Source organism: Scyliorhinus canicula, chromosome 14 (assembly GCF_902713615.1).
Source record: "Scyliorhinus canicula chromosome 14, sScyCan1.1, whole genome shotgun sequence".
Lineage (NCBI taxonomy): Eukaryota > Metazoa > Chordata > Chondrichthyes > Carcharhiniformes > Scyliorhinidae > Scyliorhinus > Scyliorhinus canicula.
In genome coordinates, this window is record NC_052159.1 from 72,827,120 (window position 1) to 72,846,307 (window position 19,188).

A 19,188-nucleotide genomic window follows, 5' to 3' on the forward strand; every position below is an offset into this window, starting at 1 on the left:
GAATAAAAATAGGCAGGCACACAAACAAAAACCTCGGGAGAACTGTCACCTTTACTGTCTGCACCCTCCCCCCCCCCCCCCCCCCCCCCCCCCCCCCCCCCCCCCCCCCCAGTGACAACAGGAGCATATCCCATCTTCTGAAACCCCTCTTCACCTGCTCCACCAACCAAGACAAATTCAGCGTGTGTAGCTGTTCCCACTCCCGCGCCACCTGGATACCCAAATACCGAAAGCTCCCTCCCACCACCTTGAATGGCATACTCCCCAATTTCCTATTTTGTCCCCTTGCCTGAATCGCAAAGATCTCGCTCTTGTCCATATTCAATTTGTACCCCGGAACCAGCCGAATTCCTCTAGGATCCCCATAATCTCTCCAATCCCCCCAGCAGGTCAGATATATACAAAAGTATATAATCGCATATATCAAGACCTTGTGCTCCATCCCCCCCCCCCCCCCCCCCCCCCCTCTCCTCCCCCTGTACTATCCCCTGCCAATCCTTTAACGCTCTCAGTGCCATCGCCAGAGGCTCTATGGCCAAGGCAAACAATAGTGGGGAGTGGACATCCCTGCCTTGTCCCCTAATGCAGCCTAAAATAATCCGAGCTCATTCGGTTCGTCTGCACATTCGCTACCGGTGCCTGGTACAACAACTGGACTCAGTCCATAAAACCCTGCCCAAACCCAAACCACCCTAGGACCTCCCACAGATACTCCCACTCCACCCGATCAAAGGCCTTCTCCACATCCATGGTGACCATCACCTCCACCTCCCTTCCCTCAGAGGGCATCATAATCACGTTTAGCAGCCTTCTAATGTTCATCGCTAAATACCTCCCTTTCACAAACCCCGTCTGGTCCTCGCCCATCACCCCTGGCACACAATCCACATCAAGGTTCAGGATTGCACGCTCGCGGGAGAATGTAGATGAATGGAAATAGGTCTTAATAACTTATTTGCACACATTTAACAGGCTCAGGATCAGCGTCACCGGTCCTCCATGATTCTCTGAACCCCATGGCAGGGAATCACGTGGTCATGGATCACTTCCGATATTTACCAGCACAGGCCTGACATGATGGACCTCGCAGTGGGCCAAGTAGGGGACTTTTCCCCCAAGCTCCATCCGAAGGCCACGCCCCCCCGCCAATGCACAACCTCCCCATTTCTCCTCTATGAGACCAGCCTCCTACGTCCCCTCCCAGGGATCCCCTTAATAGGGACACCCCCCGAGGGAATGCATGAATAGGGAGACACCTCCAGGGACCCCATGAACAGGGCGACCCCTCCAGGGACCCCATGAATAGGGAGAACCTCCTTTCAGGGACCCCATAAATAGGGAGACCCCCCTTAAAAATCCCATAAATAGGGAGATCCTCCAGGGACCCCCAAATGAAGGGACTCTCCACAGGGACCCTCTAACTAGAGGGACCCCTCCACAAAGACACCCAAACTAAAGGGACCCCCCATAGGGACTCTTTCAGTGAAGGACCCCCCCTGCAGGAACCCCCTGACTAGAGGCACCCACCACAGATCCCCCTCGGCTACCCCACAGACAATTCCCTCCAATCTCCCCAGAAAAGATACCCACATCTGGAAGCTAGAGAGCAGTCCGGAAAGGGGCAGGGGAAAAAGAATTACAGCTGTAATACTTACCTGGAGGCTCCATATGTCCATTCTCAAAGGTGAACAGCTGTGACCTGTGATTCAACCCCGCAGATCCATTAACTGCAAGCCATTCATAACTTTCATACAACAGAACAATAATCTTTATTGTCATAAGTAGGCTTATATTAACACTGCAATAATGTTACCGTGAAAAGCCCCTAGTCGTCACATTCCAGAGCCTGCTCGGGTACACAGAGGGAGAATTCCGAATGTCCAAATTACTAACAGCACGGGCGGGATTCTCCGACCCCCTGCCGGGTTGGAGAATCACCGGGGGGCGGCGTGAATCCCACCCCCGACGGCTGCCGAATTCTTCAGCGGCGGGGTTTTGGTGGGGGCGGGAAGCCCTTCCGCGCCGACTGGCGCAGCGCCAAACAATAAGCCAGACCCAACCTGATTTACTCCTCTCACAATACATGAGACCAGTATGGCTATGGGGCACCAACCCCCACCCCGGTCAGCAATATCCAAATCCCAGCAGTCTCCACCAGGTCCTCGTCTCGCCTTCATCCCGAGTCCTCCGAAGATGTCTGCTGCCACCCCCTGCTCCATAAAGAAACCTTCATCCCAACCCCTGCATCCCCTCCCCCAACCCAAACACAGAAAATTCCAGTGCCACAAGCTTGCTGTCTCAATCCACACAAAAAACAAAGAACCCGTAAAACCAGAAAAACAACCCTCCCCCACTTCCGCGAACTATAATTTCTGCTGGCCAGGTGGCCCCCACCTGAAGCTAAAAGTCCTTATACTCCTGCCCCACCCTAACACTTCGTAGTCCTAAACTCCACAATCCCGCCCCCACTCTTCCTCCATCACCCCATCCCCGTGCTTCCTACCCCATCCCACACATGTGAATACCCCATACCGATACTCCAAACTCAGGGCGGCAAGAATTACCAAACTCCATTGTTGCACAATAACAATACAATGCAGTAACAATAATACAAACCCTCACCCCCACTGAATACAGGTCCACAGTTCAGTCTTGCAGGTGAACCCACCCCATAAACTCATGTCCTCAAGTGTTCCCCAGTCCATGGTCCCTTAAAAAGCCATTAGTCTCCTCTGACATGTTGAAGTAGAACTCCTTTCCCCCCTGTGTGACTCACAAGTGAGCCAGGTAGAACATCCCGAATCGCACCTTGCCCCTGACGAGAGAAGCCTTGGCCTTATTAAATCCGGCCCTTCTCTTGGCCAACTCTGCGCCCAAGTCCGGCTCGGTGCAGATTGCATGTCTGTCCCAGGTACATTTCAGAGTCTCCTTTACCCACTTACCCACCTCAGGATCCTTTCCTTGTCTAAATACGGCTGGAGGAATGCGATGATTGCCCGTGACAACTCCCCAGCTCTCGGCCTCCTGCTCAATGATCAATGGGCCCAATCGACTTCTGGAGGGCAGTAAAAGACTCCACCCCCCCCCCCCCCCCCCCCCCCCCCCACCAACTTTCCAAACATCCTTGCCACGTATTCTGTGGCATTCGTGCCCTCAATACCTTCTGGCAACCCCACAATCTGCAGTTTTGCTTCCTTGAGGGATTTTCCAGGTCGCCAACCTTCTCCTTCAACTTTTTTTGCCTCTCCACCATCATCAGCATTTCTGCCTCCAAGGAGGCAATTAGACCATCGTGATCCACCACCATTTCCTCCACCTTCTGGAGCAACGCATTCCGTGCCTCCAATCTCTGTTCCACTGTCTCCAGAGAAGCTCAATTTAGCTCTGCCACGCTTGCCAAATCCTCCGAGGCTGCAAGCCTCTGCTGCTTGAATTCAGCCGAGAGAAATTGGGCCAACTGCTCTGTTGACTACTGTGCAGGCAATCAAGCCTGAGGTTCGTCGGTCATTTTTCCTTGCCACGCGTGTCCTCCTGGTCCGAAGAGTGTCCCTTGTTCGATGCCACTCCATGTCTGATAACTCCAACATCACCCATTGAAGGAGAATATCTTATTCTGTACAGGGAGTACTTTCTTCATCTTAAACACCCTTATAAAATGAGCAGAAAGAGCCAGATTGTCCGTCCCCAGGCAAGAGCCACCATATGTGTGACTATTCAATGGCCGCCACCAGAAGTCATATCAGGATATTATTAACTGTTGTTCATGTCTTTCAAAAGTGGGCGGTAGATGGGTTAGTGATGCAGAGAAAGCTTTTGATTGGGTAGAGTGGAATTATTTATTTTACATGTTAGAGAGGTTTGGGTTCAGAGGAGAGTATGTTAAGTGTATACAGATGCTGTATAAAAGCCCACTGCTGGCAGTTCTTACAAGCAGCTATAGATTTGAGAATTTTTGGCTCCAGTGAAGGATTAGGCAGGGCTGTCCATTATTCCAGTTATTGTTTGCAATAGCTATTCAACCCCTGGAGGAGGCAATTAGACAGGAACCTTCGGTTTTTGGGTTGCACAGTGGAGGAAAGCAACATAAGATTACACAAACGCAGATGATGTGTTGCCATTTATATCTAAGCCAGATGTGGATGGCACTGCAGCACATTGGTTAGCACTGCTGCCTCACAGCGCCAGGGACCCGGCTTGGGTCACTGTCTGTGCAGAGTCTGCACGTTCTCCCCTTGTCTGCGTGGGTTTCCTCCGGGTGCTCCAGTTTCCTCCCACAAGTCCCGAAAGACTGCTTGTTAGGCGAATAGAACATTCTAAATTCTCCCTCAGTGAACCCGAACAGGCGCCAAATGTATGGCGACCAGGGGATTTTCCCAGTAACTTCATTGCAATGTTAATGTAAGCCTACTTGTGACACGACTAAAGATTATTATTTCTGTCCTCACTATTATTGATCTGGTAGGTAAATTTAGCCTTTTCTCAGGTTACAAATTAAATTTACAAAGTTTGAGGCTATTGCATTAGGTAGTCTGAAAGTTAGACCTCCCCTTAATTTTCCCCTTCAAGAATAATTATTTGGGTATTGTGGTTACCCCTTCCTTTGAACATTTGTATGGGGCAAGCTTCCTTCCATTAAGACCATAAGACATAGTAGCAGAATTAGGCCCCTCAGCCCATCGAGTCTGCTCCGCCATTCAATCATGGCTGATATTTTTCTCATCCCCATTCTCCTCCCTTCTCCCCTTATTAATCAAGAATCTATCTCTGCCTTAAAGACACTCAGTGATTTGGCCTCCACAGCCTTTTGCGGCAAAGAGTTCCACAGATTCATCACCCTCTGGCTGAAGAAATTCCTCCTCATGTCTGTCTTAAAGGGTCGTTCCTTTAGTCTGAGATTGTGTCCTCTGATTCTAGTTTATCCTACAAGTGGAAACATTCTCTCTTCATCACTTTATTCAGGCCTCGCAGTATCCTGTAAGTTTCAATAAGATCCCCCCTCATCCTTCTAAACTCCAACGAGTGCGGACCCAGAGTCTTCAACCGTTCCTCATACGACAAGCTCTTCATTCCAGGAATCCTCTGGACCCTTTCCAAGGCCAGCACATTAATTGCATCTATTAAGTGGGACCTGCACTGTTGGTCCTACTTGCCGTGGTTGGACAGGATTGTATTGATTAAGCTGAAAGTTCTGCCTAGGTTATTGTATCTTTTACAGATGCTGCCAGTCTTTTTGTCTATTAGGGTCCAAAAGGAAATCAATGGGATGCTCTGTTCATTTATACGGAACAAAAGGAAACCTTGCGTGAAATTGGCTAAACTGCAGCTCCCTGTCTCAAAAGTGGAATTAGGAATGCTGAATGATGTGACCATCAATTCACTCGGAACATGATTGGAAGTAAACTGTGGTTTTAATAGTCTTACAACTGAGCCTGCCTGTGACCAGAAGAACTGAGGGCAGGCTCACACGGCTGCAGCACTTTATACTTCCGGTAGTGGGAGGGGCCATGGGCGGAGCCAAGGCTGGAGCCCTGTACAAGCTCCTCATCTCCCCTATGGGCAGAGCCGCGCAATGGCTCACAGACAGAGCCCACAAGGACGCAATACCATACAATACAATACAGTGTGAATTACATTCACAACACTGAATATTAAAATGTATCACTAAGCCTTTCATCTTAGATTCATAAGGGAACGGGTCAGGAAGGAACCCTTCTCCATTGGCTTTCCATTGAAGCAGGCCAGCCTGTATGCTCTTTACTGGCTCTGTTGTTTTTTGGCTGGGTCTGCCAAGTGTAAAAATTCTATAATTATCAACACTAAGAGCATGGGGGATGGTCTGTCAGCTAGAAAGGAGGTCACAATTAACTTCCGCTCTCTCTCTCACATTCAGGGCAATCTGGAATTTCCTCCAGAACTTATGGATCATGGATTCAATATCTAGAGAGATAGAGGTATTTGTAGGCTGGCGATATGTTTAGTGGTGCTTCCTTGTCATCTTTTGAGCAGCTATGTCAACAATTTGATAACCTTAAATATTCATTTTTAAAATATGTGCAACTGAGAGACACAGTCAGTATTGATGAGGAAACCTGGGGTAATATATGGGAAAATGTCAATAAAATTTTAGTCTGAAGTAGAATGAAAAGGACTCAGTTCAAAATATTACACCATCTGCATATTTCATAGAATTTACAGTCCTGAAGGAGGCCATTTGGCCCATCGAGTCTGCACCGGCTCTTTGTAAGAGCACCCTACCCAAGGTCAACACCTTCACCCTATCCCCATAACCCAGTAACCCCACCCAACACTAAGGGCAATTTTGGACACTAAGGTCAATTTATCATGGCCAATCCACCTAACCTGCACATCTTTGGACTGTGGGAGAAAATCGGAGCACCCGGAGGAAACCCACGCACACACGGGAAGGATGTGCAGACTCCGCACTGACAGTGACCCAAGCCGGAATCGAACCTGGGACCCTGGAGCTGTGAAGTAATTGTGCTGTCCACAATGCTACGGTGCTGCCCCACACCTAGCTTGAGACACAGGTTTGAACCGGCTATATCTTCATTGTGTCAAAAGTGCATGGTTGTCGAGGGAGACTAAATACACTGTGTGTGGTGTTCTGCCAAAGTTAAATCCTACTGGTATTTTTTAAAATGCATTAATTCGGGATGTGGGCTTCACTGCCTAGGGCAGCACTTGTTGCCCATCCCCATTTGCCTTTGGGAAGGTGGTGGTCAGCTGCTTCTTGAACCACTGCAGTTCCTGAAGTTTAGGTACCCCATTATGCTGTTAGGGAGGGAGTTTCAAGATCTTGACCCAGCAGCAGCGAAGGTATGGCAATATATTTCCAAGTCAGGATGGTGAGTGACTTGGGGGGGAACTTCCAAGTGAAATGAATGAAATGAAAATCGCTTATTGTCACGAGTAGGCTTCAATGAAGCTACTATGAAAATCCCCTAGTCGCCACATTCCGGTGCCTGTTCAGGGAGGCTGTTACGGGATTCGAACCGTGCTGCTGGCCTGCCTTGGTCTACTTTCAAAGCCAGTGATTTATCCCAGTGTGCTAAACAGTGGTGGCGTTCCCATGTATCTGCTGCCCTTAGCCTTCCAGATGGTAGTGGTCATAGGTTTGAAAGGTGCTGCCTGAGGAGCCTTGGTGAGTTGCTGTATCTTGAAAAGGATGCACACTGCTGCCACAGTTCGTCGGTGGTGGAGGAAGTGAATGTTTGTGGAAGGGGTGTCAATTAAGTGTCCTAGATGGTGTTGAGCTTCTTGAGTGTGGTTGGAGCTGCACTCATCCAGGCAAGTGGGGAGTATTCCATGACTTGTCTCTTGTTGGTGATGGACAGGCTTTGGGGAGTCAGATTGTGAGTAACTTGCTGCAAGATTCTGAGCATTTGACCTGCTCTTGTAGCCACAGTACTTAGATGGTTAATCCAGTTCAGTTTCTGGTAAATGGTAACCCCCAGGATGTTGATAGTGGGGTATTCAGTGATAGTAATGACATTGAATATCAAGGGACAGTGGTTTGAATCACTCTTATTGGAGATGGTCGCTGCCTGCCATTTGTGTGGTGCGAATGTTACTTGCCCAGGTTTGGATATTGTCCAGGTCTTGCTGCATTTTCAGGTGAGCTGCCTCAGTGTCTGAGCAGTCACAAATGGTGCTGAACATTGTGTAATCATCAGTGACATCCCCCATCACTTTTAAAAAATATTTTTATTGGCATTTCCCTTATTTATAAGCAGTTGTATATATACACATCACATTTTTCTCGCCCGCGCTAATCTCCTTTGTAATAGAGGTTTAGTTTGTCCTTCGTTTAACTGACCCTATGTGCATGTCGTTGCCCTCTGGATTGGTCTATGGTTTCTCCCCCTTCCCCATTGTCCCCCCCCCCCCCCCCCCCCCCCCCCACCCCCCCACCTCCCTCCCTCCCCCCACCCTGGCTTGGGCTGTGCTTTTATTTTATTTCCCCCCCCTCATCTCTCGTGGTTTCCCCACCTTTCTTCCGCCTCCTACCCCCTGGGTTGCGCAGTTCTTTGGTATCTCATCTATCTTGGTGTTTGTTTCCAAATTCTTATTAGGTTACTCCTCTTTGCTGGCCTGGAACAGGTTTTGGAACAGACCGACAAACTGCCCCCAAGTATCCAGGAAGCCTTCCTCTGACCCTCGGGTGGCGTGCTTAAGCTTCTCCAGGTGGAGAAATTCCAAGAGGTCAGTGAGCCAGTCTGCAGCTGTGGGCGGTGCTGCCGATCGCCAGCCGAGCAGGATTCTCCGGCGTGTGATTAGGGAAGCGGAAGCGAGGCCGTTGGCCCCTTTTCCCATGTGTAACTCTGGCTGCTTGGCATGGCTTCACCCTCATCCCCACAACCCTGGACATTGCCTCAGAGAAGGCTGCCCAGAACCCAGCAACATTGGGTCAAGCCCGAAACATGTGGGTGTGGTTCGCTGGGTCCCTGTGGCACCGCTCACATTTGTTCTCCACCTCCGGGAAGAACCTGCTCATTCGGGTTCTGGTCAGGTGCGCTCTGTGCACCACTTTGAGCGTCATTTGGCTTAGCCTTGTGCAGGAGGAGGTGGAGTTCACCTTGCTCAGTGCTTCGCTCCAGAGTCACCATCCTATCTCTGTCCCCAGTTCGTCCTCCCATTTGTGTCTCGTCTTGTCCAGTGGCTGTCCGTATCTTTTCCCACATAGCACCCGCTTCTCGCTGCTTGCGCCTGTCAGGTCCTCTAGTTTTCCCTTTCGTTTCAGATTCCAGCATTCGCAGTAATTTGCTTTTATCCAGGTCCTCCAGTAGTGTGCTTTCTGGGGCCCCGGGGTACCCTACTGTCTCTTTGCGGAGGAAGCGTTTTATTTGGAGGTGTCTCATTTCATGTCCTTTTGCTAGCCTCCACTTCCTCGTCAGTTCGTCTAGTGTTGCCAGTCTGTGCCCTACGTAGAAGTCACCGACTGTCAATGTGCCCCCGTCCTGCCTCCATCTTTTGTAGGTGGTATCCAGCATGGCTGGGGGAATCTGTGATTGCCACATATGGGAGCCATGGGGGCCATTCGGTTATCCTGAAGTGTTGTCTCAGCTGGGTCCACGTTCTCAGTATGGCCGCTACCACTGGGCTTGTTGTGTACCTTGTTGAGGAGGATGGGAGTGCTGCTGTGGCCAGGGTCTGGAGGGTCGTTCCTTCACAGGATGCCTCCTCAATTTGTACCCAATCTGTGTCAGAATCTTGTACCCATCCCTTCACTCTTTCTGCCGTTGCTGCCCAGTGGTAGTATTGTAGGTTTGGTAAGGCCAAACCCCCTTTGATTTTCCTTCTTTGCAGCATCTGTTTGGGAATTCTCGGGTTCTTACCCTGCCCCCACACAAACGCCATGATTAGTTTTGGAAAAAAGCCTTGGGGATGAAGATCGGAATGGATCTAAACAGGAAAAGGAACCTTGGCAGTACGTTCATCTTGATCGTCTGCACTCTCCCCGCCAGGGAGAGTGAGAGTGAGCCCCACTTTTGAAGGTCTCTTCTTACTTCCTCCACCAGGCTGGTTAGGTTCCACTTGTGGATCTGTGTCCAGTCTCTGGCTATTTGGATCCCCAGGTAAGGGAATCTGTTCTGGGCTGTTTTGAACCGGGGCCCCTCCAGTTCTGTCCCTCTCCCTTTTGGGTTCACTGGGAATGCCTCGTTTTTGCCCAGGTTAAGTTTGTAGCCCGAGAAGGTTACAAACTCTTTCAGTATTTGCAGCATTGCCTTCAGTCCCTCCTGTCGCTTTGAGACATAGAGGAGCGGGTCATCGGCATAGAGTGAGACTCTGTGCTCTCTGTCTCCTCTCCGGATTCCCTCCCAGCTTTTTGTGTCCCGCAGGTCTATCGCCAGGTGTTCAATCGCGAACAGGAGCGGTGACAGGGGGCAGCCCTGTCTTGTTCCTCTCTGCAGCTAGAAGTATTCAGAGCTGGTGGTGTTTGTTCAGACACTCGCTTTGGGAGCGTTGTACAGGAGCCTCACCCAAGCGGTGAACCCAAACCGCTCCTAGCCCAAACCGTTTCAGTACCTCGAGGAGGTATTTCCATTCGACTCTGTTGAAGGCCTTTTCTGCTTCCAGGGAGACGATCGACATCCTCCATCTGACCTTATGTTGAAACGAAGATTATTGATGAAGCAGCTGAAGATGGTTGACCTCAGGCACTACCCTGAGGAATGCTGCAGTGATGTCCTGGGACTGAGATGACTGACCTCCAACAACCACAACCATCTTCCTTTGTACTACGTATGACTCTAACCTGTGGAGCATTTCCCCCCCTGATTCCCATTGACTCCAGTTTTGCTAGAGCTCCTTGATGTCATACTCAATCAAAGCGTCCTTGTTGTCAAGGGCAGTTATTCTCACCTCACCTCTGAAGTTCAGCTCTTTTGTCCATGTTTGAACCATGGCTGTAATGAGGTCAGGTGCTGAGTGACTCTGGTGGAACACAAACTGAGCATCAGTGAGCAGGTTATTGCGAAGTAATGCCGCTTGATAGCACTATTGATGTCTGGTGTACCTAAAAAGCTTGAGTAGATATTCGGCGCAACCTTCAAATTTGGTCCTTTATTCCTAATTCAGGGGTTCCCAGAGAGGAGAATTAATGACGCTAATGAAAAAAAGGCTGTTAAATATCCTAACTTTTACGATACCTAAGAACATTCTTTGCTCCTGAATTAGTGATAAGTATCCTTCAATTCAGAATTGGCATGCAATTTTCATGGAATGTAGAGCAGCATGGTGGGGCAGTGGTTAGCACTGCTGCCTCATGGCACCGAGGAGCCGGGTTCGATTCCAGGCCCGGGTCACTGTCCATGTGGAGTCTGCACTTTCGCCCCATATCTGCGTGGGTCTCACCCTCACAACCAAAAAAGATGTGCAGGTTAGGTGAATTGGCTACGTTAAATTGCCCCTTAATTTGCAAAAAAAAGAATTGGGTACTCTAAATTGAAAAGAAAATTTAAAAAATGGAATGTATCCCTATAGAGTTCCTAATTGCATGCTCCATTCTAAATTGGATGCATTCTGAAATGTATGGGACACTATCTCAAATTTATAGGTTCCACCATGTCTGCCTTGCACCTATGAGACACTCCATAAGTTATGTAGCACCGTCTTGAACTTGCTACTCGTGATGGGTGTATCATTATATCATGCTTCCATGGCCTTATCCTCTTCTTCCCATCCCTTTCATTGTTTTTGATATTGTATAATCAGAGACATAAAACTTGATTAAGTTGGCACTGATGTCCTTCTGCCTTTTTCTGTATTCATGTATGCATTTATACTGTACCAGTTTTAAGGGTTTGTTGCGTTATTCGTAAAAATGAAAAACTCTCATAAAAAATATTTTAAAAGTCCAATTCCTCTTTACATAGAAACCAAAGAAGACCCTACAGGCGAAACCAGGCACAGAGGAATTAAAATCCTCTCCACGTAGTGTGAAAGACCAAAACTCGCAGAAGAAAGAAGACGCTTGCATAAGAAAGCACAACAAAAAGGGCCTTGAGTCATTACCTCAGGTTTGTCAAGTATCATTTTACTTTCTAATAAACTTTCCAAAATTACAATCCTTATATCAAATTGCCTTAACTGGTTTTAGTCTTGTCGGAATAGGAGTTAAAAGCAAATTAACCTTCATTCCTCCCTTCCATTTTCCTCTTCTAGTAAGAAGCCTGTACCTTTTTCAGAGTAGCAATCTCCGGAGAACTTAACCACACTATAATCCCAAAGGCCCTGTTTCGGCCAACCTTCCTCACTCAGGCTGGGTGAAGCAGTAGCAGCAAAGCGCAACCCCGGCTGCATCAGCGTGGAGTAATTGGGGAGCAGAGAGGTAAGAATCATTCCCTTTTTTACAGAACTAGCTGCCGTGAAGGCGGTGTTTAAAGGGACAATTTAAAGGTTGTTCGTTCAGAGAACAGGAGGGACAGGAGGTCCGGAGTGGGAGGGTGGGTTTGGACTGGAGGGGAGGGGGTGGCAAAGGGAAGGGCAGGGGCAAGACCAATGGTGGGAAGGGGTCTAACAGGAGTGGGATGGGGTCAGACAAGAGATGGCGGGGGGGGTGGGGGCAGGGGGGGCAGAAAGTTAGGGAGGGCTCACACTAGAAGGGGAGCGGTTTGGGTTAGGGTGGCTGGTCAGGAGAGAGGGAGGTCAGGTCAGGTCAAGACAGGTTAGCGGGGGAGGGGGGCAGACTGGAGTGGGGATTGGACCAGGTCATGTCGTGAGTGGAGGGTCTGGTTGGGTTGGGCGGGGAGGGGGGCAGGGGAGGTTGGGACATCTCGGGGGTGGGGGGTTGCGTCATGGGTCCCCCGAGGGGTCCTGTGTGAGCACAGTGTCTTGTGCGAGACTGCGTCTGGGTTTTTTAAACAATTATTAACTCTGGAGTTCGAAGTGTGTTATTCCCTCTAATTCTTTCAGCGTAACTCTCAGGGTAAAACGGGCAGAACCATTCAGAGTTAGCGATTTAAATTGCTTCTGTCGGGTGTTGCAATTGTCCAGAGGAAGTTTGCACTTTTGGGAAATTGCTGGGTCAACCTTTACTTCAGAACTTCCTTAAGGAAATCCCCAGGTCAACATTGGGGTACCTAAATTAGGGGAACTAGAAAGTTTTGGGCCTTAATCTTTATCCCTTTGTTTGTCATTCTTCCACTAGTGGAAATAATCCTTCACTATTTTTCTTCTTTACTCTTTCACAGGATGTGGGTGTCACTGGCAAGGTCAGCATTTGTTACTAATTTCACTGCCTTTGAACCATGCAACTTAAAGGCCACGACATTGCTGTGGGTTTGGAATCACAAGGTGTAGAAGGTGTGTGCGGATTAATTGCCAGCTTAGAGTATTCATTAATATCTAGTTGCTATTAAAGAAAAGGCACTTGCTAAAAACATGTTAGCCATGGTGTGGAAATGCCGGCGTTGGACTGGGGTGAGCACTGTAAAAAGTCTTACAACACCAGGTTAAAGTCCAACATGTTTGTTTCAAACACTAGCTTTCGGAGCACTGCTCCTTCCTCAGGTGAGGAAGGAGTAGTGCTCCGAAAGCTAGTGTTTGAAACAAACATGTTGGACTTTAACCTGGTGTTGTAAGACTTCTTACTAAAAACCTGATGGGAATGCTTGGCTATATTTTCTAACTGCTTCTGAACAAAACTTGGAAGGTCGAATAATAGAAACAAACACTGATGCTGTGCAGCTGAAGCCTTTTTCTGCTCACAAGTTGCTTTAGAATTGTTTTAGCAAGAGACAGAAAACGTACTAGATAACTGAATGAAGAACATTCTCAAGGTTTGTTTAATGTAAACATGGCTAGCCTGAAGTGGTTTTTCTCCTCCATGCTTTTATTCCATGGTATAAAGGTATGCTCTTAAACTTGTAAGGAAGGGTGCTTGGAGTAGTCTTCGACCATTACAACCCCTCCACGATATCATGTCAAAATAAATTACCTGAAACGAAGCTCAAAGCATCTGACTATTATTATTTCATGACACAAGATAACAATGGCAAATTTCCTTCCCTCAAGGGTATCAGTAAACAAGATGGGCTTTTACAACAATCAGCAATGATCACCGTCACTGAGACTAGTTTCATATTTATTAATTGAATTTAAATTCCACCAGCTGTCATGGTGGGATTTGAACCCATTATTAGCCTAGATCTCTGGATTACTAGCCCAGTGATGTTATAACTTCACTACTGTCTCCCCAATATTAAGGTTTCAGTTACTATGTTACTGCAGCTGCAGCTTCCAGTTCTGCCAAAAATGGTATTTCTCTCTTTGCAACCCCCAATCATCCCATACCAAACTCCCTTCTCTGCCCCAGAAGGAGCACCCAGAAAATCATGTCCTGTTCCAGGAGCTCTTGAGAAATCCAAGCAGGTTGTCAGCCCAATCTCCTAAATATTTCAGCCCTCCAACTCAGCTCTTTGGTTTATCTCTCCCTCTCTTCCCACCTCATTGGAAACAGAACCTTCAGCCTTGGAACTGCTTCCTGAAAATCTTTTACCTTTGTCCACCATTAAAAAATTAGTCCTGTCATCCGTCCTAATTTCTCCTTCTGTGACTCAGCATCTATTCCTTTATCTGTTTTTTTTAAATCTTCCGTGATGTAGCTTGTTTTCCTCATCAAGGGGCTGTATAAAAATGAGTTCTGATAAATCATTGAACTTCTGCCAAGAAATGACAACATAACCTCAATAGGCTCACATCAATCAGAGGTAAGACTTTGATTTTAAAATCTTTCTAACGACACTGAAATAAAAACTGATTGCTTCTACATTTTAGAATGAAAAATACTGGGTTCCTGAAATGACATGGCAACTGACTCTGGGGAAAAAGTCAGCATATTGTCATCATGGGAGTATGTCACATATTTCCTTTCTGTTCTGGCCGGGATCTCTGTGTCATATGTGGGTGTTCCATCAATCATATTAAAGACAGTGCAAGTTAACACATTGGACATATCATTTAATTTGATTTACTAGCTGCTTTATCACACAGAAGGCAGAACATAAAGGATACGGAGTTCAATGAGAAACATTTGATATAATCCATTCTTGTACTATTTACAAAAATAAAGTGAACATGGTTTAGCTAGTCCACTACAATTGGCTGCCTGACCATAAGCTCTCTGTATCCTGTCCTATTTCCCATGTTTCCTTCATTGTTCTCTGTGACTGGGCTGTCTCTAGTTTGACTTGTTTTTATTAGTAAACTGTACTGTTCATGGGACTCCGCATGTAATTGATAATCAATGCGGGGCTCATCTCCTATGACACAGTTGGGCTGAAGGCAGCATAGCTGGAGGAGGGCAGCAATAATGGCAAAGATCACAGCTGAAGGCAAGTGACCTGGAACAAGTGGCACATTGTTAATGCCACTAGACTAGCAATTAGACTCAGGCTAATGCCCTGGGAACACGTGTTCAAATCCCTAGTTACATTTTAATTCAATTAATTAATAAAACAATCCAGAACTCAGCGATGGTGACCAGGGAGCTCGTAAAACACCATTTCACTCATCAATATCCCTTCAGGAAAAGAAATCAGTCAACCATACTTGATCAGGGCTACATGAGACTTCAAACCCAAAGCAATGTGGTTGATTCTTAGCTGCCCTCTGAAATGGTCTAACAAGCCACTCAATTGTAGCAATTAGGAATGGCCATTGCCTTACTCATGCCACTTACATCACATAAAAATAATTTTAAAATGCACAAAGGCAACTGTATCTCGAATCGTTGAAATTATCTGTGCCACAGAAACTGACGAATGAAGGTGATTAACAGGAAAGGTAATGTACATCATGAGAAATTAAATCTATTTGAAAGGATAAATGATGGAATGCAATCTGATTGATTTTTAATTCTAGAATCCTCTCAGGTCACATGGGAAAGAGGCTGTAAAGACCATTGACTCTAAATTCTGCAAGGGGAGCCCAGGCAACGAGAACCTTGAACATCAGAAAATGTCTTTCCTTGTTATCCGATTTCTGATGGTTCTAGATGATTGTTTTTTTTTGGTTCTGGGTCATCCATTTGATAACATTTGCAATCATACATTTCTACATTCTAGGACGGCACAGTGATGCAGTGGTTAGCACTGTTGCCTGTGGCACTGAGGACCTGGGTTCGATTCCGGCTCCGCGTCACTGCCTGTGCATATTCTCCCATGTCTGAGTGGGTTTCAGCCCCACAACACAAAGATGTGCAAGTTAGGTGGATTGGCCACACTAAATTGCCCCTTAATTGGAAAAAGAATTGGGTACTCTAAATTTATTTTAAAAAATAAAAACACATTTCTATATTCTTACAGCATGAAAGGTTTCACAATGCAAAATGGAACACAATAAGCTGATTCTGATCAGGAGCTTTGACATGTGACATCTCATGACGAATCCCACGAATTTCAACATTTAATACGTGCTTCTGTTCAATAACTGCATTTCTGCAAAACGTATTTTCCATAGACAGCAGAACAACCAAATTCAGCAAAGAAAATCACTTCACTAAGGCTTGGAAAGGGGAAGGCTGGAAGTCTGGTTGGGGCTTTGGATACCGAATACAGTGTGGTGGTCAGAAGACTGGGGAGGGATTGTGTTGCCTGAGGGATGTGATTGGAGGCCTGGGAAGGAGGCAGAGGCCTGGGGAGTGTGGTCAGAGGAATTGAAAGATGATCACAGACCTGGAGGTTGTTGAAGACATTGGACAGGATGCGGGTGGAAGTCAGAGACCATGGGGAGAAGCTTTGGTGGGACGGGCTTGCCAATAATGGGACTGCCCAGTCAGGTAGGCCAGGTACAACAGGTAGGTATAAAGGCACTCACCTGGATGCAGCTGCCGATCGCAGTTACATTTGAAAAATTGAAAGACAATAAGCCTGCCAGCCTCATTATAACATTTAAAGTGTCAAGTCACACTCTTTGGCTACCTATGCTTTTTCCCATCTCAGTGAATAAAAGACTGAAAGACATGCATTTATATACTGCCTTTCAAGACTTCAAGATGCCCCAAAAAGTGTTCCTAAGCTTGTGAAGTCGTATTGAACTGAAGTCAATATAGGTAAAAGCTGGAAGTGTGTTAAGCCAGAAGTGAGCAGGTTGGAGGCAGGTTTGTATCATGAATAATCCTTCCAGACCCAAATTCATTCATTTTCATGATTAAAATTTCCCCCTTGAAGTCAATCCCCCCCCCCCCCCCCCCCCCCCAACAAAGTCAATCAGTGAGGCAGCAAGCATGGTACTTCTGCCTGTTAATGTTAGGCAAAGGACCCAGCAGCACGGTGGCACAGTGGATAGCACTGCTGCCTTACGGTGCCGCGGTCCCAGTTTCGATCCAAGCTCTGGGTCACTGTCTGTGCGGAGTTTGCACATTCTCCCTGTGTTTGCGTGGTTTCACCCCCACAATCCAAAGATGTGCAGGGTAGGTGGATTGGCCATGTTAAATTGCCCCTTAATTGGAAAAATGAATTGGGTTCTCTAAAAAATGTCAAGCAAGGGACACTCTCACCAATTGCTAATGACGCACAAGCATATGTTAAATTGATTGTGCCTCGTGATTTTTTAAATCATTTTTATAATTCTTCTGTATGCTTCACCTGCTTTAGAATAAAGCAGCTCAATTTAAGAAGGAACTAGATAGATTTCTAGGCACTAAAGGCTTCAAGGAGTTTGGGGAGAGAGCGGGAGTATGGAGTTAAGATAGAGGATTCACATTGTTCAGATTTAATAGCGAGGCAGGCTCGATTGGCCAACTCCTGCTCCTATTTTCTATGTTTCTATTAAATCAAACAACACCACAGCAAATGTAAGCTTTCTTAGACTTTGGAGAGAACAAGGGACCATCTTCAAACAGAGAGAACACAGTTTGTTAGATTTTTCACAAGTTCTCACTTTTATCTCTGCCCTGTCGTTTTGTTGCTCTCTGTAGTTTATCTTTGATCTTTCACATCAAAGGTTTGTTCTGCCCCTTTCGCATATTTCACAGTAATTGGAGATTTGTGTTTTTCCTTCTCATCGTTCTGCAGGTAATCTCTAGAATTCTGCATCACTCTCAATACCTGAGTCAAATATTCAGGGAATTTCTGCCATAGGTGATCAGGAGGGGCGAGTCCTCTTATTTTAACACCCTCACAACTATCATCTCAATACCTCCAATTGTTTAGTCCAAGAAATCTAATCATTTAAACATTCTCAGTTTTGGTATCTCATTAATCTTTAACAGGTAAAGTTGGAAAACTGAACCCGCCCTTTATCATAAAGATGACAAATCTTCAGGAAATACCTGCCTTTCACTTTCTGAGAATTTAGGATAGAGATTTTCAGCTGACAGGGCAGGGTAGTAAAACTCTATAAGGAGCAAGAGCAATAAACTCGACATTCGCGGTGGCAATTTTCTGCGTGGAGCTTTGGGATGTCCCACTCTAATATTTGAAGGGTCCTCGAACGGACAATCAATTTACCGACACCACTGGATTGGCGCGTTTTCCAGAGGTGGCGTCCTGCAGCGACAGTAGTTGGGCGATCAGGAATTCATTAAACTTCTCTCAGCAAAGGATTGCAACAACACCATCACAGAGATTGAAACAATAATTCCACTCCGGAGCAAACAGCACGCATCTGCTTCAGATTCCTCACTTACTGTAATTTAGCCCAAAGGCAGCCTTGACCTCGAGTGCCAACTTCTAGTTTTCAGGTTGACTTGAGAGAGCCCAGGAGGATAAACGGGGTAAGAATGTCCCCGCCGAGAGCAGCACTTGTTTCCTGCCCTGCGGTCTATGTAAATCGCCTTTGCGAGGACGAATCCAAATGTGGAAGCTGTGTGAATGCTCAGTCAGAGGATCATCGTGCAAAGTTAGCACTTACATATAGAAAAAAAACAGAGCATGCTCCTCCCTTTCTAAAGGACGTAACGCCGGCGAGAGTGGAAGATGTATCGAGAAGTAAGAACAATAGTATGACAAGGTTGATGTGAGACAGTAACATTTTGGGGATTTCTGTAACGTTTCAGTATTGTAAGAAGTCTTACAACACCAGGTTAAAGTTCAACAGGTTTGTTTCAAACACTAGCTTTCCGAGCACTGCTCCTTCCTCAGGTGAATCACTCTCAGGTGAATCACCTGAGGAAGGAGCAGTGCTCCGAAAGCTAGTGTTTGAAACAAACCTGTTGGACTTTAACCTGGTGTTGTAAGACTTCTTACTGTGCTCACCCCAGTCCAACGCCGGAATCGCCACATCATGGTTTCAGTATTGGTTAGAGAGCGATAAAGAGTTTTATACGCATGAGAGAAATGGCTAAAAACACTCAGCCAGTCAGACATTATCTGTCAAGAACATGGGTCCATTGAACGACAAGGGATCCCATCTATTTCGTGAGCCCAGGCTATTAATATATGTAAGAAGTCATACAACACCAGGTTAAAGTCCAACAAGTTTGTTTTGAATCACTAGCTTTTGGAACAGTGCTCTGAAAGCTAGTGATTTGAACCAAACCTGTTTGACTTTAACCTGGTGTTGTAAGCCTTCTTACTGTGCTCACCCCAGTCCAACGCCAGCATCTCCATATCATTATTAATATAAGTGTAGCAGTCACCGAGCGAGTGCCTGGCGCAGCTTTCTCCGACCCAGACACTAACCCTGACCACAAACTTGTCGGTCTGGGGGTAAGGCGTGTGTGAC

At 46.8% G+C, this 19,188-nt stretch overlaps 1 protein-coding gene across 1 annotated transcript in view; it reads right to left on the reverse strand.

Moving 5' to 3' along the window:
• Nucleotides 1-18,328, reverse strand: part of LOC119977839 (interleukin-18 receptor 1-like) — an 84,997-nt gene extending 66,669 nt beyond the window's left edge. Inside the window, exon 1 of the mRNA XM_038819077.1 lies at nucleotides 18,152-18,328. The gene's annotated coding sequence lies outside the window, so the exon portion shown is untranslated. The remainder of the gene's footprint in view (nucleotides 1-18,151) is intronic.
• Nucleotides 18,329-19,188: the final 860 nt, after the last annotated feature.